General features: G+C 34.4%; 1 long non-coding RNA gene across 1 annotated transcript; it reads left to right on the forward strand.

The window, feature by feature from the left end:
- Positions 1-752: 752 nt before the first annotated feature.
- Positions 753-15,481, forward strand: LOC132757249 (uncharacterized). The gene is made up of 2 exons (XR_009629423.1): positions 753-801; positions 4,880-15,481. It is a non-coding gene; the product is annotated as an uncharacterized LOC132757249 (long non-coding RNA).
- Positions 15,482-27,708: the final 12,227 nt, after the last annotated feature.

A 27,708-nucleotide genomic window follows, 5' to 3' on the forward strand; every position in this document is an offset into this window, starting at 1 on the left:
AAGATACGAAATGCCTCAATCAGGAATATCGTTCTGAACGATCTTCGGATGGGGTGAGTGTGAAAAGTTTATATAAAGTATAGCGCAAGCAACGCTGACAGGCACGGATCTAACGCCGGGACATTTTAAACATACCTCTCGACCAAAATTGGAACCGGCCATGGCTTATGGGATGTTAGTGGGAAAATAGCACCTCAGTCATTAATTTGTGAGTCTGTACTTGTCACAGTTTAGTATATATCAAGCGGAGTAAATGAAATAAATATTTTTTTATAAAATCAGAGACTTTTATTAGGGCCTACATATAACTCTGTGAAGTAATAAAAAACTGATTAACATCTATTATTGTTACTTACACTGAAAAAAGTTTTGTTAAATGAAATAACGTAGGCTATATAAATTTGTTTCATCTTATAAAGTGATGGCTTACTGTATGAATTTAACATTATTGTGACATGCATTAGGCCTATAGGGCCTAATTGATAATCAAAGCGCACGTTAGTTTATACAAATTTTTTATAAATAACTATATAAACTTACTTGGATAGAGTATGGGTGATACAGTGCAATTCCCAAAGACTGGTAAACCTTTTGCTACATAAATGAGATGGGACATTCTGATGATGATAATATAACATCTATATGAAATAAAGAAAACAGACGACGAGCTTACCAACGGATGAGCTAAACAGTTACGAGTTCACTATAGAACGAGTTTGCTCAAAATTTATGAGTTACTTCCCTTTTTTAATAAGACACATTTGTCCGGGGAGAAAGATGTGGAAGACACGTCAGCTTGAAGTAAGATAATTAATTGTCTAAATTATTGATAATCATTTTTAATGTACATTTATTTAAGGAGAATATTTGATTATCCTGATTAACAACAATCTGGAGCAATTGTCATTTCATTATTTGCCAATAAATAATGCCCTTGAATCCATTATCCGAATTATTTAAACAGAAATGTTATGAATAATCAATAAATGACTGAATTAACTTCATATCAAGATAAAACATTCTTTAGGATAAGATCTTCATGTATCTCATACTCATATTGACCATGACTCATTTGACCTTGTCCTTGTAGGTTAAATTGTTGAAATTTCATTAATTTTTGCTATAATTAGTGACTTCACGGATTTATGCCACAGGAGCTTGAAATTCTATCAATTATCGCTCTAAAGTCGGATTAAAAAAATTCCATAACTGTATCTTTTTTTATGTAGATGACTGGTGTGGATTTTTTTCTAATCAGACTTTAGAGCAATTATTGATAGAATTTCAAGCTTGGTAATGAATCAATGGATTATCTTCATACATGGACAAAATAACCTTTTGGATAAGACACATTTTAAATCATATTATCAAGAAAAAATACCCAAAAAAAGCAACAACTTTGAAAAATATTGGTCCTATCCGGTATCTTCTTTCTGTCGCGGATTGACCTTTTCAAAAACCTAGCTAAACACCGTTTTCCGGTACGTTAAGGATTAAGCTCTGGGGAAGGATTTCAGGACTTTACACCTCCTGGACGTTTCGGCTTTGGTCTTTACACCTCCTGGACGTTTCGGCCTTGGTCTTTACACCTCCTAGACGTTTCGGCTACTTTCTTATGCCCCCGGGCATATAGTAATTGAACCATCCGTCCGTCTGTCGAAACAAACCAGAGCTACATTACTGGTTTGGGAGATAAACTCGGTTGAAAATCAGTGTTTTGGGGGCATATTTCATTTATTTGTTTATGTATTCTGATGAATCTTGCACCATAATAAACTTCAGCTCTTCGATTTTCCGGTATCACCATAAAAGTTATATTTAGAAACATAACGGGTAATTTTGAGAGGCCCTGGAAGAGGTACGTAAAAAGGATATTTTTAATGCACGCGAGTAGATAATTCCGGCTCTTTGTTTTTCTTCTTAAATGAGTAAGTTAAAACGTAAAATAACATGTTTAGACATTTTATTATTTCTTTGCTGTTCATTTATGTCAAGTAAAAAAATATTTGTTACCAAAATTGTTGAGCATGACGTTAGTATAATGAATATCTATGATAACACGATATTTATATGCAACGTACTATGTAACATATAAATCATTTTTACTTAAAAACACATGCATTATCATTTATTAACGTATAACGAAATATCAAATATGTAGTTAGAGAATTAGTGATTCAAATTCATTTTTGCTTAGCTTAACAGAGTGAAGAAGAAATTTATTTAGTGGTATTCAACCAACACATTAACATATAAAAGGAGCATTTAACATCAGTCTTTCAATGCTCGCCCATATGGTCTCTTTCCGGTGGCGAGGGTAAACAAACGCAAACACACACACAGTCTTTCAATCCATTCCACTAAAGATTACAATTGTGTAATCAGCCTTTTTTCTGAGTTAGCAAGACAAAAGTGAGTCTGAATTTCATCTACAATTTGTATACGTAAACGTCGTCTGCTTTATCGGTAGTCGGTCAATATATAAAAGTACCCCTGTGCGGGCCTCAAAATGAGCATCTGCTGCACATGCGCACAACAATGGGATTCCCGTACTTTTTATAGGCATGTTTTGTAAACAAACAGGTAAAAGTCTGTGTTATTTTTTAAATATCTTACCAAACTTGACAAAATTTCCAGATATTGTTGAATTCCAGCAATAGTATGAGATGGTGAGCTTGATAAGATTAAAATTTCCGATAACTCAATTTAATTATAAAAAGCTGAGTTTATCAACCAGCCAAAGTTATCTCCCCAACCAGTATGGGGTTTGGTCTATTGTTCTCATAACAATAGATGTCTTTGATGTCATTCATTCCGTTTCTCTTGTGGGGTTATTTTCTGCATTGGGGGGTTAAAAAGAACAAAAGAAATAACAAAAGAAAACCCCATAATGTAGCTCTGGTAAGAACGTCCGTCCGTCTGTCCGTACGAGGTTAACCTAGAACGGCAAGTTGGATTTTTCTTAAGTTCTACCTGTACCAATGGCTTCTTAGTTTACACACTTACTAATCAATACAAAGTACATGATCTGGTCAAGTTACATAACTATGGCTTCCATATTTACCAAGTTATTGCCCTTTTCAGCACTTAGAAAATGAATAATGGTTAACCTAAAACGGCAAGTTGGAAATATCTAAAGTTCTATCTATACTTATAGCTTCATAATTTACACACTTACTTACCAATACAAAGTACATGATATTGCCAAGTTATATAACTGTGTCATCCATATTTCCCAGTTATTTCCCTTTTTTCACTTTGAAAATAGGGCCTTGTCTGGTTAACCTATTACGGCAAGTTGGATTTATCCTAATTTCTCCTAATTGCTTAATTTCTTTTAATGATATCTTTCATATTAAGTAGGTGGATACCTTTGATGGTCCTCTAATTTCTTGTGGAGTAAGCGGTCTCTAGGGTCAAGGTCAAGGTCACTGGTTTAAAAAATAAATATAAACATTTTTGCTCATACAGCCTTTATTTTTTAGTTGATGTCTTAGTTTAATACAAACATGCCAAGGGAGGTCCTCCTTCTTTGGGTGTAGTAAGGGGTCATTTGGGTCAAGGTCAATGTTACCAATGTCAAGGTCACCTATTTTAAAAATAGATTTTTACATTTTTACAGGTGACCTTATTCTATAGACAGATGTTATTTATAATTGATAGAAACATAAACTTTGATGGAGTAAGTGGTCAGTTAGGTCAAGGTCACCAGTGTTAGAAATAGATTTTTACACATTTGCTCATACAGCCTTTATTAAGTGACAGATATATTTTATATTTGGCAGGAAGATAACTTGCATGGTATTCATCCTGTTGATTGGGGTAGGGATCAGTGGGTCAAGGTCACATGTGCTAAAAATAGATTTTTACACTTTTGCCCATACAGCTTTTATTTATTGACAGATGTATTTCATATTAGGTAGGAATATAACTTGCATGGTATTCTTCCTTTGGATTTAGTAAGGGGTCAGTTGGGTCAAGGTCACCAGTGCTAAAAATAGAATTTTACACTTTTGCCCATACAGCCTTTATTTATTGACAGATGTATTTCATATTTGGTAGGAAGATAACTTACATGGCATTCTTCTTTTGGAAGAGTTAGGGGTCAGTTTGGTCAAGGTCACCAGTGCTCAAAATAGATTTTACACTTTTGCCCATACAGCCTTTATTTAATGACAGATGTATTTCATATTTGGTAGGAAGATAACTTGCATGAAGTTGAATATTTTTCAACTTCACAAGTCATAGCAATGACTTGGCAACTTATATTTTTCACAATTACAAAATGCCATGACTTTGTCAAGCTATATAACTTGTGTTTACAATTTTTTGGCAATTTTTCTGTCCATAACTGGTAAACATTTTTTGAAATATTGCTACTGACAAGAATCTGAGCCGGGGGCATTTGTGTTTAACAAACACGTTCTTGTTTAGTATTTCTTTTAATGTTAAAGAAATAATACAATTCCGTGAAATTATCAGTCAGCCCTCTTACAGCGATAAAATTAGACAAAAATGCACAGCAAACATTCTTTTCATTTGGGATTGCTTTACTAACCTTCCAAGTTATTAATATAGACAAAAAAAAAGCTTAAGAGGCTAAAAAAGTTCTTTTCTGAAACTACAATACTCAGAGTTAAGATATTTTGTATTGAGTTACAGTATAACGTTGTTGTACTCTATAATAATTATTTAAACCCACTTTTCCACAGGTCAAAATAGGCTTATCCTGGATGTCACTTAGTTTATATAGACTTATATTGGATCACCCACTATGTTTTTATCTTCAATCTATTTACCTTTGTCTTGTGAATTTCAATTTTTGTATAACATGTGTACTCATTTATATTGTTAACCCTGCCATCATTGTATATTTCAGTTTTCTAAGGGTAAGATAGCTAGTGAAGATAACATATTTCACAGGCTATGTCCAAAAAGACAAGATCTTGAACCACATTAACAAAAGTTGTCAGATGGACAAACTATATTTGTATGTATTCAGACAAATTGAATGTGTCGCTACTAACGATAAAAGTCATATTTCTGAATAATGATCATCAACAAGCATAGACATGTGCCAAGACATTGGGTAAATCATAAAAGTGTGTGAAAAATGAAATTAAAATTTACCCATATAACATGTTGATACATGTCATACCCAATAAGACAGTATCTGTTGCTGTAGATGAAAAGTTATTGATCAAACAAAAACACAGCTGTTAAGATGAAGTGTTTATTTATTCTTTATTATAAAAACAATGGATAGATTACCTTTTGAAGGTAAAACAGTGAATACTCAAGTGGTCATGATACCTTTTTCCAACAGGAAGGTTGATTTAATAAGACTTAAGTGGACATGATACTTTTGTCAACAGGAAGGAAGATTTGTGAAGTCTTTCATGGTCATGATACTTCTGTGGACAGGGAGGAAGATTTGTGAAGACTTTTATGGTCATGATACTTCTGTGGACAAGAAGGAAGATTTGTGAAGACTTTATGGTCATGATACTTCTGTGGACAGGGAGGAAGATTTGTGAAGACTTTTATGGTCATGATACTTCTGTGGACAAGAAGGAAGATTTGTGAAGACTTTATGGTCATGATACTTCTGTGGACAAGAAGGAAGATTTGTGAAGACTTTTATGGTCATGATACTTCTGTGGACAAGAAGGAAGATTTGTGAAGACTTTTATGGTCATGATACTTCTGTGGACAGGAAGGAAGATTTGTGAAGTCTTTCATGGTCATGATACTTCTGTGGACAGGAAGGAAGATTTGCGAAAACTTATTTGGTTACGATACTACTGTCAACAAGAAGGAAGATTTCTGAAGACTTTAGCGGTCATGATACCTTAGCCACCAGGCAGGAAGATTTCTGTGGACTTTTAATGATCATGAAACATTTATAAACAGGAAACATATCCTTGTCACCAGTCATACAACAGGAATGTTTAAATTATTATCGTTGTAAGGGTAAAGTAGCATTAATTCAATTATCTCTACACTGGCTTGTAACACACCCAAATTAATGTTTCTTTTGTCTTATTTATAATGCTTTTATAAGAAGCTCACTTGAGCATTACATACAAAGGTAAGCTTTTGTGGTTGAGCATCATACATACAATGTACAAGACAGTTAGTTTTTTTTAAATAACTAATTTTTGTTAAAACACTTATTATTGCTAGTAAGTCTTTCTGTTTCCAATTTTTTTACTGTATAATTATCTTTTCATGTCTTATGAATTGTAAGAACAATTAACATATTTAGGAAACTTGGATATTTTTCAACTTCTAACAAACTAGTAAATAACATTTTACTCAACACTTTTTCACAACTGTCAAAACAATAAGCTTGAAACTTGGGAGACTTGGTTACATGGACAAGGTACATTTGTTACAGAAGGGTCATTATTCTTAAAGCTATGTATTTTAAGTAACACCTTTTTTAACCTGGACTTTTTGTCAAAATTGTTTATAAAGTTGAATGATTAGATCATCATGAAGCACTTTAAAATCATGACAAGGCACAATTTTTAAACAAGGGGCATTATTCTGGATGCAATATATTAGAGTTATGCCACTTTTTAACATTTGAGTAGAATGATTTCAAAAGAATGAAATATATTATATAAACATGAATCTTTGAAAACTTGTATTTCATGACAAGGCACAGTTAATAGAAAGATATATTTTTGGAGTTGTGCCCTTTTTTAAATTAGATGTTTTTTGTTGCTTATTATCAGTAGAATTATTTTATACTATCAAAGTATCAACTTGAACTTCAAATACTTGATTATCATGAGAGGGCACAGATGTGAGGCAAGGGACATTATCCTGAAAGCAATACTTTTAGGATTGTAATACTTGTATTGAAAAAATTGGTAATAGATAGCGGTTGCCCTTCACAGACAAGCCTTAACACTGCATGTTGTGCTAGTGTCCTAAGGATAGTCTTTCCTTCATGAAACACCGTTTCTTTTGCCAAATTTGATGTGTTCAAGATATGCAAAGAACAATGTTTGAATGGCAGGCTTCGATGGCCATAATTTTGTTATATATAATTACTACCCCCTGTTTATTAAATCAGAAGCAGAATTTTGAAATTGCTTGAAATTGCTTGAAATTGCATTGTTTGTCCATGTTTGTTAACAACTTTCCAAGGTAGTCATGATAGACAGTTGTTGCAAAGATCTGACTTTAGTTCATCATTTAAAGCGCATCAAAATTAGTCAGGTTGTTCCCTGGAAGTTTTTAGTACCTTTGATTTCACAGTCTGAGTTTCATATGTCTGGTTGTATGAACCAACTATGTCTGGTTGTATGAACCAACATGCTTCTTTTCTTGTCATCAATATAATCTTAATAAACCCTCTTACTTAATATCATTTTAGTTCGACAAACTTAACTGAAACTGACCAGCAACCTTCGTAAGTAGAAAGTTCAGATTTCTCCTTGTGCTCAATCTCTTTTTTTTTTTCAAATGATGATAACGTTTTTATTTTTGCTAATATTTGTGTCATGTAAAGAGTCTCCAGATATTGATGATTTATTTGCCCCAAACTGTAGAACAATGTTTATGGAAGCGCACTTGTAATGAATATCAGCTACTAGTATGGAAAGAACTCACTTGTGCAACTTTAACGTGGAAAAGTTTGTACATAAAAACATACTTTTGAGTAATATGAAATAAAAGATCATACTTGACTTATAATATTAATAAAATACATATTTGTATCCAGCATGAAATTCAGCTTCAATTATTGTCACTAAATCTTATAACATTGTTTTTCTATGCTCACACAAAAACAAACCGAACTTGCTGCCATCAGGTCATACAATAATTAAAAATACAAGAAAGGAAAGTGAAAAGCAACTAACAACAAGAGCAAACAAAAACATAATATAAACAAAATATTGACAATGGTACATAAAGCTTATTGAATATCAAGTGTGCAGCAATACAAGAGAAATACAAGGGAAATACATTGATTTTTCTATATTTAAACTTGCTTAGTTTTGCTGTGAAATAAGATGATCTGTGGTATCATCATCTTAAGCAATTTCCCCAAGACCAAACACATTGCATTCTCTCAACATTCTCATTGACTTATCCACTGCCCCTCAAAATTGCACTTTAGGAGCATGGATGCTTAACCTTCAGGGTAAAAAAATGAGAACAAAGATAACATATGGTGTTTGAGCTATGTTAGTTTTTGGCGGGTAGCTGTCATCACTAAAGACCATGGCAGCTTCTTAGATCATGGCAGCTTCCTCGACCTTAAGAGCATTTGCCAATATTAAAGGTTAATGAGAGTAAAATCATAGATTTCTTTTTGTTCTCCTTGTTGAATGCTGAAAGGAATATATAATTATTAAAACTGATTATAAAAATATATCAAAATATTTCATATTAAATGTTGGATTTATTTCCTGGCCTTGTGTGTACTTAAAGTCTAGTGTCACAGAGATGGTGTGGATATTTCGTCAATCTCCTGACAGCTCTAGTGCAAACAGGTCTTTGATAGTAGGTTATCCACTTTGATGGCTTTATATCATACTATCACACTCCTGTGGACACGGTTTGTTCTATGTTTATTTCCATTAGCTTTGGCATTTTCTTTGGCAATGACAGGAGAAAATTTGTTTTGTTTCATGTTCAGGTGACAGTCTCGCATGATGAATATTTCTATATTTTGATTTTCAAATCCAGTGAACTCAGTGACTTCTCTGAAATATACCAATGAAGTTTGATCATGGTACATTCTGTTTAATTGTTTTGAAACTTGGGACAACTTCTCACGATCATGCTTTGTATATGTTTACATTTGAAGAATCATTTCATCAGGCATATTTAGTATTTGCTTTCCTGTATTAGAAATAAACTATTTAAATCTCAATAGTGAACCATTCTAAAATGGGTCTTTTTCAATATGTATAGAACATATACCAAACAAATCTGCCCTTTGAAAGCATCAAAATTAGATTTTAACATGATAATAATTGACAAAGGCATTAATAAGGCATTTGAATTATAAACATGTGACTCAAAGCATTACTTTGAAAAAGTGGTGTCAGTCACATCATCTGTTCGATTCAATAATCGAGTTTCCTGAAATATCGTCCATAACACCACTGCTCCTAGGCATCTGTAGAAACAGTGATGTGTAGGTGATATATATGGCAATACCTCTTTCATGTCTTTCTTTTCCTTATAGTTTATTGATCTGTTATAACGGTTTATCAGGCGTCTCTCTTAGTCTATTGTTGTATGACCTATACCTGTTGGAATGTTTAGTGTTGGGATGGTCTTCTGAAGGTCAAATGTAATAACACATATTGTCTTGTCACTTTTTACACATGTCCTTGCTGGGTATTTTGAATGAATGTTAATATTTTCCCTCTCTTCAAAATATCTATATTTTGTGCATTCATAACTCCAATGATTTTCCCAGAGTATATACATATTTTTTGAGTAGTCTTTATTGATTGTATTTGTTCTACTTGCTAACAGATATAATTAGCTACTATAGTGCTCCATTAGTAGTAACACTATACTACAGCAAAGAAATCTCTTATAGATGTATATTCTCTAGAACAGTCACTATGTGTAGGTCGTTTAATGCTGTATTTAAATTAAATACTTTCAGGCATTTGTCTCTTATTTCTTTCTGCACTGTTTACTTTTATCCCTTTTTCAACATTGTTATTCTTTTTCTCAGCTGTCACACGAGCAACATGATAATTCTCATTAGATAGTTCCAACCAAGATACCGCGCTCCTCGCCTCTCCGTATACTTTGCTTCGTAAGTAATAAAATTTTTAAATATCGGAGATATTTTTATTTCTATCACCGTTAAATGAACACATGTGTAACCAGTAGCTAGTAACCGGCAATTTAACTGTCATCGTTCTCTCAGTATTTTTTTCTTTTTTAGACGTTCAAAAAAGGCTTTTTGTAACGTCATTTGTTTCTGTTGTTGTTTTATGATACAACAATACATTTTTAGCTCGACTATACGAAGTATATGGAGAGCTGTCCTACTCGCTCGGCGTCCGCGTCCAGATTTTAGATTAAAGTTTTCGTGCAGTAAAATATTTTTTCACTATAACTTTGTCATTTCTTAAGGTATCAACTTCAAACTTCAAATATATGTTCCTTATCATCAACCACATCTTATGTGACAAGGTTCATAACTCTAGCACCAATATTTTCAGATTTATCTCCCCTTGAACTTAGAATTTTCCTTAAAAATACTTTTTTTTACTGTTCCTTCTTTATTTCTTACAGGATCAATTTCATACTTCAAATATATGTATCTTATCATCATCAACATCTTATGTGACAAGGTTCATAACTCTAGCGCCAATATATTTAGATTTATCTCCCCTAGAACTTAAAATTATCCTTATGAAATATTACTTTTTACTGTTACTTAAGGGATCAACTTCATACTTCAAATATATGTACCTTATCACCATCCTTATCTTATGTGACAAGGTTTTTAACTCTAGCACCAATATTGCAAGAATTATCTCCCCATAAACTTAGATTTTTTTTCTAGAAAAATGTTATTTTTTACTATGACATTTTTAGTTTTAAACGTACATGTATCCACCTCAAACTTCAAATACTTATTCCTTATCATCAATTACATTTTATGTTACAATGTTCATAACTCTTGAAGCAATATATACAGATTTATTATCCCCCGCCGAAAAGGCGGCGGGGGATATAGAAATAGTCTCCGTCCGTCCGACCTTCCGCACTCACAGGAGAGTAATTATGTGGCTAGAGGGACAATAGGTAACTGTTCTTTCTCTTTGATGTCATTCATTCCGTAATGCTTTTATGTGGCTATTTTCTTTTGTGTGGCTAAAAAGAAAAATAGAGAGTACAATAGAGTAGCCACATAATTACTGTCCTGTGAGAACGTCCGTCAGTCCGTCCGACATTTTTGTCCGGAGCATATCTCTAAAAGTATTTGAGTAATCAACTTGAAACTTCATAGGTGGATAGACCTCTTTGAGGAGGAGTGCAGTGCACAAGAATGATAACTCTACCCTGCATAATTTTTGAGTTATTGCCCTTTGTTATTTTTCAAAATTGATTTTTGTCCAGAGCATAACTCAAAAGGCCTTTGAGATATCATTATGAAACTTCATATGTGCATAGATCTAACTCAGGAGGTGTGCAGTGCACAAGAATGATAAATCTACCTTTTATAATTTTAGAGTTATTGCCCTTTGTTATTTTTCATACTTAATTTTTCAATTCAATTTTTTTCTCAAAAAGTATTTGAGGTATCAACTTGAAATTTCATAGGTGGATAGATTTTACTGAGGAGGGAATCAGCACACAAGAATGAGAACCTACCCTGCATTATTTTTCAGTTACTGCCCTTTGTTATTTTTTCACATAGGTTTCAAATTTGTAATCACTATAGCCATCAGTTTTCATTACCAAATTACCTCTTAAAATGGAATTATTCTGCTGTACTACATATACATTCTTCCAATGAGCAAACACATTCGACGGGGGATGGCCATGTTGACATGGCTCTTGTCTCTCATTGAACTTAGGATTTTTCATACAAAATATTATAACTTCTTTACTTTTTAAGGTATCTACTTCAAACTTCAAATATATATTTCTTATCATTACACACATGTTGTGTGACAAGGTTCATAACTCTAGCGAGACTATTTCTAGAATTATTCCTCTTGATCTTGGAATTAATGTTAACAATGTTATTTTTGTGCCCCCACTTTAGTGGCGGGCATTTAGATTTACCCTTGTCCATCCGTCCGTCTGTCCTTCCATCCATCCGTCCGTCCCTTCTCTTTTGTGTCGCACGTAACTCAAAAAGTATTTAACTTAGAGTCATAAAACTTTACAGGAATGTTGATCAGCATGAGTAGTTGTGCACCTGGGTCTTTTCGTCTGGATATTTTTAGTGTTTTTAGCTCGACTATTCGATAAGAATAAGTAGAGCTATTGTAGTCACCCGAGCGTCGGCGTCCGCGTCGGCGTAACCACTTATGTTAAAGTTTTTGTAATAGTTTAAATATTTTCAAAGTCCATTGACATATGGCTTTGAAACTTTGCACACTTGTTCAACATCATTACCCCAACCCGTAAACAGGAGGCGGTAACTGTATCAATCATTTTGACAGAATTATGCCCCTTTTCGACTTAGAATTTACGTTAAAGTTTTTGTAATAGTTCAAATATTTTCAAAGTCCATTGACCTATGGCTTTGAAACTTTGCACACTTGTTCAGCATCATTACCCCAACCCGTAAACAGGAGGAGGTAACTGTATAAATCATTTTGACAGAATTATGCCCCTTTTTTCGACTCAGAATTTACGTTAAAGTTTTTGTAATAGTTCAAATATTTTCAAAGTCCATTGACATATGGCTTTGAAACTTTGCACACTTGTTCACCATCATTACCCCAACCTGTAAACAGGAGGAGGTAACTGTATCAAGCATTTTTTTTTTACAATCAAGCACTAAGAATAGTCGAGCGTTGCTGTCCTACCGACAGCTCTTGTTAGAGTTATTGCCCTTGACTTAGTAAAATTTTGCAATTTTCAACTTGTGTCGCATGTAACTCAAAAATTATTTGACCTAGAGTCATGAAACTTTACAGGAATAGTGATCATCATGTGTAGTTATGCACCTGGGTATTTTCGTCTGGATAGTTTTAGTATTTTTAGAGTAATTGCCCTTGACTTAGTAAAATTTTGCAATTTTCAACTTGTGTCGCATGTAACCCAAAAAGGATTTGACCTAGGGTCATGAAACTTTACAGGAATGTTGATCAGCATGTGTTGTTGAGCACCTGGGTATATTCGTCTGGATTTATTTAGTATTTTTAGAGTTATTGCCCTTGACTTAGTAAAATTTTGTATTTTTCAACTTGTGTCGCATGTAACTCCAAAAGGATTTGACATAGAGTCATGAAACTTTACAGGAATATTGATCAGCATATGTAGTTGTGCACCTGTGTATTTTCGTCTGGATTTATTAAGTATTTTTAGAGTTTTTGCCCTTGACTTAGTAAAATTTTGTAATTTTCAACTTGTGTCGCATGTAACTCAAAAAGGATTTGACTTGTAGGCCTGAAAATTTTCAAGAATGTTGGTCAGCATGTGTACTTATGCTCCTTGGTGTTTGCTTGTGGATTTATTCAGTAATTGTAAAGTTCTTGCTCTTTACTTAGTAAAAGATTTTTAGTTTTCAAAAGATATTTGACCTAGAATCATAAGATTGACAGTACAGTGGCACGGTGGGGGCACCCGTGTCCTATGGACACATTTCTATGGTTTACTATAAATTAAAACATACTTATACATAATTGATTTTTCTTTCATAGTTTTGTCTTACTAACTGTGTCCAGTATTTTATTAGTCGAGCTTCGCTGTCTCCTGTGATAGCTCTTGTTTAGTTCCTTATAGTGCCCTTTAGGGTGGTAATACCTCAAATGATTTCATTGAACATATTTGCTCAATGATATTTTTGTACGAAATGCCTACACCTATTTTGTAACACCATAATCATTCAATGTACATTCATAGACATTCAATAGATTGAAACTGGACAGTAAGTTCGTTTCCTTTTTGACACATTTTGATGGTGTAAATAAATTATGATCTTTTCATTTTAAATATAATATAAACTTCTTAAATTTTATAAGGAATAACTATTTTAATATCACATCATAAGATCATACGAAGTGTATGTAAATTTGTACATTGAACAAATTTTGAAAATTTTCGGACACATTACTTTGGAAATTGAAAAGTGTCTTTTGAAATTCTTCAAATAGTATATTGATAATAAATTTATTTACTTGTCTCACAGTGTATCCCTGTGAATCCGTTTCCCGCACAGTTACAGAAAATCATAGAGTTTTGAAAGTAACACTGGGACTGTTCAGTGCAGTTGCCTGAAAAGTATTAATAGATTAATTCCTTGTATGCTTCTCCATAATATTCATTACATGCGCATGCTTTAAAATTACTTATAATTTGTCGTATTCCTCTTTTATCGCCATTGTGGTCATTAATTTATTATAACACAATTATATCATTCTTGTGTTATAAAAACACGGCCTGAAAATGAAAAATAATTATTATTAACTTAAATTGTATTTGTTTTACTTGTTGACTAAATCACAACCTTTTAATGGATATGTATAAAATGTCCTTTCTTGACTTTCTTTTAACGTGACAGAAACATTTTGTTTTGTTTGTTATACATGTGAATGAACTACAATTTGAACTGGTTCAAGATAATGATTACGTTGTGGATATATCATTGTCCTGAAAGCAATATTTTTTTAAGTGTTATGCCCCTATTTATCAAAATGTGTTATTTAACAGACAAACAAACACCGTATATAGTGCATTTTTAGCTCACCTGTCACAAAGTGACAGGGTGAGCTTTTGTGATCGCTTTTCGTCCGGCGTCCGTCCGGCGTCCGTCCGTCCGTAAACTTTTACTTTAAATGACATCTCCTCATAAACCACTAAGCCAATTTCATCCAAACTTCACAGGAATGTTCCTTTGGTGGTCACCTTTAAAAATTGTTCAAAGAATTTAATTCCATGCAGAACTCTGGTTGCCATGGCAACCGAAAGAAAAAACTTTAAATATCTTCTTTTAAAAAACCATAAGAGCTAGAGCTTAGATATTTGGCATGAAACATCTTCTAGTGAGTGTCTACCAAGTGTGTTCAAATAAAAGCCCTGGGGTCAAAATTGGCCCCGCCCCGGGGGGGTTATTGAATTTCCCTATATGCATATAGTAAAAACTTAAAAAATCTTCTTTTAAAGAACCCAAAGAGCTAGAGCTAAGATATTTAGCATGAAACATGTTCTAATGGGTGTCTACCAAGTTTGTTCAAATAAAAGCCCTGGGATCAAAATTGGCCCCGCCCCAGGGGGTCATTGATTTTCCCTATATGCATATAGTAAAAACTTAAAAAATCTTCTTTTAAAGAACCAAAAGAGTTAGAGCTAAGATATTTAGCATGAAACATGTTCTAATGGGTGTCTACCAAGTTTGTTCAAATAAAAGCCCTGGGATCAAAATTGGCCCCGCCCCGAGGGGTCATTGATTTTTCCTATATGCATATAGTAAAAACTTAAAAAATCTTCTTTTAAAGAACTCAAAAAGCTATGGCTAAGATATTTAGCATCAAACATGTTCTAATAGGTGTCTACAAAGTTTGTTTAAATAAAAGCCCTGGGGTCAAAATTGGCACCGTCCCGGGGGTAATTGATTTTCCTTATATGTGTATAGCAAAAACTTAAAAAATCTTCTTTGAAAAAACCCAAATAGCTAGAGTTAAGATATTAAGCATGAAACATCTTTTAGTGAGTGTCTACAAAGTTTGTTCAAATAAAAGACCTGGGGTCAAAATTGGCCCCGCCCCGGGGGTCATTGATTTTCTTTATATGTGTATAGCAAAAACTTAAAATCTTCTTTGAAAAAATAAAAGCCCTGGGGTCAAAACTGGCCCGGCCCCAGGGGTGTCATTGTTTTTAACTATATGTGTATAGTAAAAACTTATATAAAAAAATCTTCTTTTAAAAAGCCCAATGAGCTAGAGCTTAGATGTTTAGCATGAAACATCTTATGGGTGTCTACCAAGTTTGTGCAAATAAAAGCCCTTGGGTTAAATTGGCCCTGGCAACGTTGGGGGGGGGGGGTTGGGGGGGGCCTATATACAGGTGAGCGACCTCAGGGCCATCATGGCCCTCATGTTTTAAATCATCTTTACCGTCTTTGCTCGCATTGACTGAATCATTTAACAGAAGGATTTTTAGCTCGACTATACGAAGTATATGGAGAGCTGTCCTACTCGCCCCGGCGCCTGCGTCCGCGTCCAGATTTCAGATTAAAGTTTTGGTGCAGTAAAACATTTTTCACTATAACTTCGTCATTTCTTAAGGTATCAACTTCAAACTTCAAATATATGTTCCTTATCATCAACCACATCTTATGTTACAAGGTTCATAACTCTAGCATCACTTTTTTGTGCCCCCACGTTAGTGGCGGGCATTTAGATTTACCCTTGTCCGTCCGTCCGTCCGTCCGTCCGTCTGTCCGAGCAGACGAGAGCTACATTATGAGGTTTAGGTTTATGTACAGGCACTCTGTATGGGGTTCATTCCGTAGAGACATGTATTATGTGGTTAAAAATGCTCTTATGGGGTTAAAAAAATTTGCTCTTGTGGGGTTAAGAGATCAAAGGAATAACCCCACAAACACGTCTGCTAAGTACGTCCGTCCGTCCTTCTGTCCGTCCGTCCGTTCACTTTTGTGTCGCACGTAACTCAAAAAGTATTTGACCTAGAGACATGAAACTTTACAGGAATGTTGATCAGCATGTGTAGTTGTGCACCTGGGTATTTCCGTGTGGATATTTTTAGTATTTTCAGAGTTATTGCCCTTGACTTAGTAAAATTTTGCAATTTTCAACTTGTGTCGCACGTAACTCAAAAAGTATTTGACCTAGAGTCATGAAACTTTACAGGAATGTTGATCAGCATGTGTAGTTGTGCACCTGGGTATTTTCGTCTGGATATTTTTAGTATTTTCAGAGTTATTGCCCTTGACACTAACAAAGTTTGCACTCTTACCCTATGCTACGACCGGATGTAAACAATACGTTCGCACAGGGCATGCGCGGTGGTTAAATCCCACCCATTTTATTCGATTAAATTCTAGAACAACCACTACTTTCGGTTTCAATTTTGCCGACAAGGAACAGTTTGAATCAACGTAAGCGTTAATTTTAATTGCAATGTCCAAAACTTTGCACTACACGGCGTAATTTTCATTACATATCCGGTATTATCACCGTCATAGTAGTTTTTATTCCAGTCGGTCAAAATGACGGTACACATTTACATGTAAACAAACAGATTTAACTTCTTAGACAATTTAAATAAGCAATGGACACACGTTTAACACTGTTGCAACGTAAAGTATATTCATAAACCTGTTTGAGAAAAATTGTCTCCGTGTTCAAATAAATTTCAAAAACGGGAAAAAAAGCAGTCTTTTACCGATACCCTGCAACAGAACCTTATTATTCTGACGAATTAAATTGACTTTATAAAGCTCGTATGCAATTATTGATTGATCGATTTTTATTATATTTATTTTGTAATAAATATCATTCATTATGCAATCAAACAAAACCAAGTTTTCCTACATTCAAAGAAACTGTAAGTTAGGACGAGCTTTCAAAACGAACAGGTAGCAATTTCCAACACGCTTACCGAAACTCCAACATGGCGACTCAACCTGGCTCATTTGCATAATTTATTCATAAACGCAGGAGCATAGAACTTTGTTAGTGCTTGACTTAGTAAAACTTTGCAATTTTCAACTTGTGTCGCATGTAATTCAAAAAGTATTTGACCTAGAGTCATGAAACTTTACAGGAATGTTGATCAGCATGTGTAGTTGTGTACCTGGGTATTTTTGTGTGGATATTTTTAGTATTTTCAGAGTTATTGCCCTTGACTTAGTAAAATTTTGCAATTTTCAACTTGTGTCGCATGTAACTCAAAAAGTACTTGACTTAGAGTCATGAAACTTTACAGGAATGTTGATCAGCATGTGAAATTGTGCACCTGGGTATTTCGGTGTGGATATTTTTAGTATTTTCAGAGTTATTGCCCTTGACTTAGTAAAATTTTGCAATTTTCAACTTGTGTCGCACGTAACTCAAAAAGTATTTGACCTAGAGTCATGAAACTTTACAGGAATGTTGATCAGTGGGTGTTGTTGTGCACCTGGGTATTTTCGTCTGGATATTTTTAGTATTTTCAGAGTTATTGCCCTTGACTTAGTAAAACTTTGCAATTTTCAACTTGTGTCGCATGTAATTCAAAAAGTATTTGACCTAGAGTCATGAAACTTTACAGGAATGTTGATCAGCATGTGTAGTTGTGTACCTGGGTATTTTTGTGTGGATATTTTCAGTATTTTCAGAGTTATTGCCCTTGACTTAGTAAAATTTTGCAATTTTCAACTTGTGTCGCACGTAACTTAAAAAGTATTTGTCCTAGAGTCATGAAACTCTACAGGAATGTTGATCAGCATGTGTAGTTGTGCACCTGGGTATTTTCGTGTGGATATCTTTAGTATTTTCAGAGTAATTGCCCTTGACTTAGTAAAATTTTGCAATTTTCAACATGTGTCGCACGTAACTCAAAAAGTGCTCGACCTAGAGTCATGTAACTTTACAGGAATATTGATCAGCATGTGCAGTTGTGCACCAGGTATTTTTGTCTGGATTTATGTAGTATTTTTAGAGTTATTGCCCTTTACTTAGAGAATTTTTGCAATTTTCAACTTGTGTCGCAAGTTACTCAAAAAGGATTTGACATAGTCATTAAACCTTATGGGCAGGTTGCTCAGCATATTTAGATTTGCACCTGGGGTTTCGCTTGTGGATTTATCCAGTATTTGTAGAGTTATTTCCCTTGACTTAGTAAAAAGATTGACAGAACAGTGGCGCGGTTGGGGCACCCGTGTCCTATGGACACATTTCTAGTTCAGATTTATCTCCCCTTGAACTTAGAACTTTCCTTAAAAATACTATTTTTTTTACTGTAACTTCTTTACTTCTTAAAGGATCAACCTCATACTTCAAATATATGTACCTTATCATCATCCCCATCTTATGTTTCAGGTTCATAACTCCAGCACCAATATTTTTAGATTTATCTCCCCTTGAACTTAGAACTTTCCTTAAAAAATACTAGTTTTTACTGTAACTTCTTTACTTCTTAAAGGATCAAACTCATACTTCAAATATATGTGCCTTAACATCATCCACATGTTATGTGACAAGGGTCATAACTCTAGCACCAATATTGCAAGAATTATCTTCCAATAAACTTAGATTTTATACTAGAAAAAAATGATATTTTTTACTATAACTTTTTTAAAGGTATCTAACTCAAGCTTCTTATCATCAATTACATTTTTTGTGACAATGTTCATAACTCTTAACGCAATATTTACAGATATTTATCTCTCTTTGAACTTAAGATTTTCTTTAAGAAATATTATAACTTCTTTACTTTTTAAGGTATCTACTTCAAACTTCAAATATACATTTCTTATCATTATACACATGTTGTGTGACAAGGTTCATAACTCTAGCGTGGCTATTTCTAGAAATATTCCCCTTGATATTGGTATTTATGTTAACAAACGTTATTTTTTACTATAAATTAAAACATAATTATATATAATTGATTTTCTTTCATAGTTTTGTCTTCCTTACTGCGTCCAGTATTTTATTAGTCGAACTTCGCTGTCTCCTGTGACAGCTCTTTTGAAGTTCCTTATAGTGGCCTTTAGGGTGGTAATACCTTAAATGATTTCATTGAACATATTTGCTCAATGATATTTTGTACGAAATTCCTACACCTATTTTGTTACACCATAATCATTCAATGTACATTCATAGACATTCAATAGATTGAAACTGGACAGTAAGTTCGTTTCCTTTTTGACACATATTGATGGTATAAATAAATTATGATCTTTTCATTTTAAATATAATATAAACTTCTTAAATTTTATAAGGAATAACTATTTAATATCACATCATAAGATCATACGAAGTGTATGTAAATTTGTACATAGAACAAATTTTGAAAATTTCCGGACACATTACTTTGGAAATTGAAAGCGTCTTTTGAAATTCTTCAAATAGTATGTTGATTATAAATTTATTTACTCGTCTCACAGTGTGTCCCCGTGAAGCCGTTTCCCGTACAGTTACATACAATCATAGAGTTACGAAAGTAACACTGGGACTGTTCAGTGCTGTTGCCTAGAATAATTTCTTGTATGCTTCTCTTCTCCATAATATTCATTACATGCGCATGCTTTAAAAAAATTACTTATAATTTTTCGTATTATTCAATTATCGCCATTGTGGTCATTAATTTATTATGACACTATTTTATTATTATAATAGTTCCATTCTTGTGTTATAAAAACACGGCCTGAAAATGAAAAATGATTATTTTTAACTTAAATTGTGTTTGTTCTCCTTGTTGACTAAATCACAACCAAAAATGGATATGTATAAAATGTCCTTTCTTGACTTTCTTTTAACGGGACAGAAACGTTTTCTTTGTTTGTTATACATGTAAATGAACTACAATTTGAACTGGTTCAAGATAATGATTTCGTTGTGGATATGTCATTGTCCTGAAAGCAATATTTTAGGTGTTATGCCCCTATTTATTAAAATGTGTTATTTAACAGACAAACAACCACCGTATATATAGTGCTCTTTTAGCTCGACTATTCGAAGAATATGAGAGCTATTGTAGTCGCCCCGGCGTCGGCGTCAGCGTCCGTGTCGGCGTCTGCGTTGGTTAAAGTTTTTTGTAAAGTCAAATATCTCAATTATTACTTGAGATATTCAATTGAAACTTACAATACATGTACTTATTTATAGTAACAAGGTACATCAGATTGACAAGTTGGATAACTCTGCCTACAATATTGACAGAATTATGCCGCTTTTAACTTAGAAATTTTGGTTAAAGTTTTATGTAAAGTCAAATATCTCAATTATTGCTTGAGATATTCAATTGAAACTTACAATACTTATTTATAGTAACAAGGTACATCAGATTGACAAGTTGGATAACTCTGCCTACAATATTGACATAATTATGCCCCTTTTTAACTTAGAAATTTTTGTTAAAGTTTTTTTGTAAAGTCAAATATCTCAATTACTGCTTGAGGTATTCAATTGAAATTTAAAATACTTTTTTATAGTAACAATGTACACCAGTTTGCAAAATTGCATAACTCTGCCTGCAATATTTACAGAATTATTTGCCCCTTTGAAACTTAGAAATTTTGGTTAAAGGTCTTCAAAGATATTTACTTGAAACTTTACACATGCACTTAGGGTCATAATTGAGGGTCATAATTGTATGTCACTGACCAAGTTCCATAACTCTATCTTGCATTAAGGCTGATTCATATCCCCTTTTCTACTTAGTCTCTTGGTTAATGCTTACATGCAAGTTTTATATATCTCAATAACTATTAAAGATATTTATTTAAAACTTCACATATGCATTTAGGGTCATAATTGTAGGTCACTGACAAAGATCCATAATTCTATCTTGCATTTAGGCTTATTTTTCTCCCATTTTTCAACATAGAAATTCACGGTAAAGTTTTGCTTGTAAGCTGTTATCTCAATAACTACTGAAGGGTTTGTGCCTTTTTTGGGACAATTTTATGCATTCATAATAATAAAGCAGTGATTTACTTGATAAAACATCTTAATAACAAGCCTTTGTACCTTTTCTGTCAAATTCATGTATTCATAGGTAATTAGTATTATTATACTCAATAAAACACCCTTGTGACATTACCTTCCGAAAAGTCAAGCCATTACTGTATAATTAGACACTCTCTAAGGCCTATAACATGAATTTATAAAAAAAAATATATAAAAAAAAAATTAGCTCTTTTGTGAACTTAAAAAATTTAACATTATCAAGACTCTTTTACTATCAAACACTTAGAATAGTCGAGCGTGCTGTCCTACCGACAGCTCTTGTTTAAAATCATCTTTACCGTCTTTGCTGGCAATGACTGAATCATGTAATAGAAGGATTTTTTATATTCTGCCTGCAGAAATACATGTTAGGTAATGATTGTAGCAGAACACAATCTAAAGATTTAAGCTTTTGTTTGACTTTGACTTAAATCTTATATTATGTCCCCGCCAATCAAAGGTTGGATTGTGAGGGGTTTATGTAGGAAACATTCTGTCCTTCCACTTCATGCATTTAGAACTTAAATAAATAATAATGAAGGTCACAGAGAAGTTTAGCAGGCCTAGTTTCACAAGTATTATAGTTTCCTAGTATTATGACACATTTATGCCAAATTCTTTACTTTACTTTTTTCTCTCTATTAAATGATACTATATAAAATGCTAAAATCAATGAATTATTAAAATGAATTAAAGTATGAAGTATTAAATTAAAAAATGAAATTGTCGTATTATCTCATACAAAAAATAAGTATTCCCTTTCCCAGGCACTGACGATTTTCGACTGCATTGAGCAGTACGTTGCTCTCTGCAGTCTCCTTAACTTCATTTCCAAAATAGGCGTATCTGAGCCTCAACCTCCATTGCCTCTCTGTGCAGATGCTTCACCAAAGTGAAGAATGGAGGCGAGACACCTGCACGTGTGTTCAGGCGACGATGCCAACCTGTAAAAGAAAGAACGTTTTATAATACATAAATTTATCATATACGTACATATATATTAAACAAATTTTAAAAACAAAGGATAGGGTGAAGATGTTTGAACTTTTTGCGTAGCCCCTTGGCTTATTATTTATTATGCCCCCATTTCGAAGAAAAGGGGGTATATTGCTTTGCACTTGCGGTCCGTCGGTCCGTAGACCAAATGGTTTCCGAGTGATAACTAAAGAACCCTTAGGCCTAGGAACTTCAAACTTGGTATGGTGATTGGTCATGACCAGTAGATGACCCCTATTGATTTTGGGGTCAAGGGGTCAAAGGTCAAGGTCACATTGACCTTGTAAGCAAAAACGGTTTCCGATCAATAACTAAAGAACCTTAAGGCCTAGGAACTTCAAACTTGGTACGGTGATTGGTCATGACCAGTAGATGACCCTTATTGATTTTGGGGTCAAGGGGTCAAATGTCAAGGTCACATTGACCTTGTAAGCAATGACGGTTTCCGATCAATAACTAAAGAACCTTAAGGCGTAGGAACTTCAAACTTGGTATGGTGATTGGTCATGATCAGTAGATGATCCCTATTGATTTTGGGGTCAAGGGGTCAAAGGTCAAGGTCACATTGACCTTGTAAGCAAAAACGGTTTCCGATCAATAACTAAAGAACTTTAAGGCCTAGGAACTTCAAACTTGGTATGGTGATTGGTCATGATCAGTAGATGACCTCTATTGATTTTGGGGTCAAGGGGTCAAAGGTCAAGGTCACATTGACCTCTTGGGTAAAAACGGTTTCTGATCAATAACAAAAGAACCCTTAGGCCTAGAAACTTCAAACTTGGTATGGTGATTGGTCATGACCAGCAGATGACCCCTATTGATTTTGGGGTTAAGGGGTCAAAGGTCAAGGTCACATTGACCTTGTAGGTAAAAACGGTTTCTGATCAATAACGAAAGAACCCTTAGGCCTAGGGACTTCAAACTTGATATGGTGATTGGTCATGATCAGTAGATGACCCCGATTGATTTTGGGGTCAAGGGGTCAAAGGTCAAGGTCACATTGACCTCTTAGGTAAAAACGGTTTCCGATCAATAACTTAAGAACCCTTAGGCCTAGGAACTTCAAACTTGGTATGGTGATTGGTCATGACCAGCAGATGACCCCTATTGATATTGGGGTTAAGGGGTCAAAGGGCAAGGTCACATTGACCTTGTAGGTAAAAATGCTTTCAAATCAATATCTTAAGAACCCTTTGGCCTAGGAACTTCAAGCATGGTATGGTGATTGGTCATGACCATCAGATGACCTATTGATTTTGGGGTCAAGGGGTCAAAGGTCAAGGTCACATTGACCTTGTATGTTAAAACGGTTTCCAATCAATTAACTTAAAAGGCTTAGGCCTAGGAACTTCAAACTTTTGTATGATGATTGGTCGTGACCAGCAGATGACCCCTTGTGATTTTGGGGTCAATGGGTCAAAGGTCAAGGTCACATTGACCTTGTAAGTAAAAACGGTTTCCGATCAATAACTTAAGAACGCTTAGGCCTAGGAACTTCAAACTTGGTAAGGTGATTTGTCATGACCAGCAGATTACCCCTATTGATTTTGGGATCAAGGGGTCAACGGTCAAGGTCACATTGACATTGTAAGTAAAAACGGTTTCTGATCAATAACTAAAGAACGCTTTGGCCTAGGAACTTCAAACTTGGCATGGTGATTGGTCATGACCAGCAGATGACCCCTATTGATTTTGGGGTCAAAGGTCAAGTTCACATTGACCTTGTATGTTAAAACGGTTTCCGATCAATAACTAAAGAACCCTTAGGCCTAGGAACTTCAAACTTGGTATGGTGATTGGTCATGACCAGCAGATGACCTATTGATTTTGGGGTCAAGGGGTCAAAGGTCAAGATCACATTGAACTTGAAGGTAAAAACGGTTTCCGATCAATTAACTAAAAACGCTTAGGCCTAGGAACTTCAGACTTTGTATGATGATTGGTCGTGACCAGCAGATGACCCCTATTGAGTTTTGGGTCAAGGGGTCAAAGGTTAAGGTCATGACCAGTAGATACTTGATAACCCTTATTAATTGTTTGATCACTGGGTCAGAAGTCATGCATAATAACCTTATCACATGACTAATTGGCTGCTGATAGGGGGCATACATGTTTTACAAACATATCTTGTTTATGTATAATTTTGTATTAATGTGAAACCTATATAATAAAATCACAATAAAATGATTTAATTTTACATTCGCAGTCATTGTTTGTGCGAACTGACTGTCCGAAGACAGACCAGTTCTCAACAATCCAAACAGTTGACTGGAGCCAGGTCATTCTGATGTACAAAAACAAAGGCTCTAGTTGGTCGGATGTATTGAGATCCTCCAAACTCGAAAACACGTCCTCATTATGTTCTGCTGGTAGAAAGGGAAGGCAAAACAACGTGCGGACTGTCGTGTACGTGCCGCGATCCTGAAAGTACTCAATCATGACAATGGTCAAACCTAATGCCTGTAAATAATGAAAAAAATGTTTATCAAAAATAATGTTTTTGTGTGAGATAGTGAATAATATTATGTATCACTAGTGTTTAAGTAATTAGAATTACCATCTTTATTTAAACACTTTTTCGTAGTCTTGACTGCTGCGTCTTGACATGGCTACAAAAACCAACGGCACTTGTTTGGAACAGTCTCCGCGTCTGAAGAATTTGTGGATTGAAACAACATCATTAATGGAGCCCGCATTATGCAAAGATAATATTATAGTGATGGTTATGTTAAGGGATTTCCCATCCTCTTGCAAGTAACAAGAGGGGTTTAACAAGAGCTGTGACTCGCCACAACTACAACTTCCCCCTCCCTATTTCACTTTCTCTTCTTCTATTGTATTGGTGAGATCCCCCCTAATTTTCCTAGTCACTAATAACCACTCGCTACCAGAACAACTGGAAGGAGTGGCCCCTTCCAGATCCTTAGATTTCGGCCTTCCTGTATGGCTATATGCCTATTATGGGATAGGGCCAATATGCCTGACGCATACTCGAATCCGATCTTATAGAAGAAACTTGCTGTATCCGATAACAATTGCTGATAAAACTTGCTCATGAAGGATTTTACTCTGCTTATACTTAGAGACCTGACTGAACAGAAATAAGCTAATCGAATAGCTGCTGCACATCTCCCCCTCCTCTTAGTCAGGTCAATAGCTCCCTACAAGTAACACATAATCCTTTGCTCATGAGTTAGAAAATAACTCCCAAAAGCAAAAACTTTTTTCTATCCTTCTTGCACCTGGATTAACTCCCCCGAAATAACTACTAATTTGATGAATCTGTATCAATTATAAATTCATTTACAGTATTTGGCAAAGCTTATAATGACGGTCCTGTCAAAGTCATCTTTATTTTTTCTAAAACGTGAATAATAATGTCACTTCTTTACACAACTCTTGGACTGAAAATTCTGGAAACAAAGTGATCCCTCGGAAGCATCAATCACAACAAACTAACATAAGAATTGCAGACTCGGTTTGATTGAGTCCGTACATGAGGGATAATGAATAAGTGCAACATCCCTCACGAATGATCCCGAAGGACCAGAAAGTATAACAACACTGAAGTGAAGTACGGGGCAACTTTTTACGGCTGCCACACGGCAATTGAGACCTGCTGTTGTGAAGTACAAAATTCTTGAAACAAAGTGTTCCCTCGGAAGCATCAATCGCAACAAAATAACATAAGAATTGCAGACTCGGTTTTATTGAGTCCGTACATGAGGGATAATGAAGAAGCATGTTGTTGTCTTAAGCATACATGCAACATCTATGCTCACAAAAACAACCAAACATCCAGCCTGTTACTTAAGAGAACATATGTACACACGATGATGACGTTTCTATATTTTGCTAATATTTGTGTTATGTGAAGAGCCTCAATATATTGATGAGTAATTTGTTCCAAACTGTAGAACAATGTTTGTTGAAAGTGCACTTGTACTACTATGTAATGAATATCAGCTACTAGTATAGAAAGCACTCACTTGTGCAACTTTAACGTGGAAAAGTTTGTACATTGAAACATACTTTTGAGCAATATGAAATAAAAGATCATACTTGACTTATAATATTAATAATACTTATTTATATCCAGCATGAAATTCAGCTTCAATTATTGTCACTAAATCTTATAACATTGTTTTTTCTATGCTCACACAAAAACAAGCCGAACTTGCTGCCATCAGGTCATACAATGATTAAAAAACACAAGAAAGCAAAGTGAAAAGCTACTAACAACAAGAGCAAACAAAAACATAATATAAACAAATGGTACATAAAGCTTATTGAATATCAAGTGTGCAGCAATACGAGAGAAATACAAGGTAAATACATTGATTTTGTAGCTCGACTATTCGATAAGAATAAGTAGAGCTATTGCAGTCACCCGAGCGTCTGGGTAACCACTTATGTTAAAGTTTTTGTAATAGTTCAAATATTTTCAAAGTCCATAGACATATGGCTTTGAAACTTTGCACACTTGTTCACCATCATGACCCCAACCTGTAGACAGGTGGAGGTAACTGTATCAAGCATTTTGACAGAATTATGCCCCTTTTTCGACTTAGAATTTACGTTAAAGTTTTTGTAATAGTTCAAATATTTTTTAAAAGTCCATTGACATATGGCTTTGAAACTTTGCACACTTGTTCACCATCATGACCCCAACCTGTAAACAGGAGGAGGTAACTGTACCAAGCATTTTTTTTTTACTATCAAGCACTAAGAATAGTCGAGCGTTGCTGTCCTACCAACAGCTCTTGTTCGACTTAGAATTTACGTTAAAGTTTTTGTAATAGTTCAAATATTTTCAAAGTCCATTGACATATGGCTTTGAAACTTTGCACACTTGTTCACCATCATGACCCCAACCTGGAAACAGGAGGAGGTAACTCTATCAAGCATTTTGACAGAATTATGCCCCTTTTTCGACTTAGAATTTACGTTAAAGTTTTTGTAATAGTTCAAATTTTTTCAAAGTCCATTGACATATGGCTTTGAAACTTTGCACACTTGTTCACCATCATGACCCCAACCTGTAAACAGGAGGAGGTAACTGTATCTAGCATTTTGACAGAATTATGCCCCTTTTTCGACTTAGAATTTACGTTAAAGTTTTTGTAATAGTTCAAATATTTTCAAAGTCCATTGACATATGGCTTTGAAACTTTGCACACTTGTTCACCATCATGACCCCAACCTGTAAATAGGAGGAGGTAACTCTATCAAGCATTTTTTTTACTATCAAGCACTAAGAATAGTCGAGCGTTGCTGTCCTACCGACAGCTCTTGTTCTATACATTGTATTTAAATTTGCTGAGTTTTGCTGTGAAATAAGATGATATGTGGTATCATG

The sequence above is a fragment of the Ruditapes philippinarum genome, unplaced genomic scaffold, assembly GCF_026571515.1.
Source record: "Ruditapes philippinarum isolate M1 unplaced genomic scaffold, ASM2657151v2 ctg3944_1_1_1_1, whole genome shotgun sequence".
Lineage (NCBI taxonomy): Eukaryota > Metazoa > Mollusca > Bivalvia > Venerida > Veneridae > Ruditapes > Ruditapes philippinarum.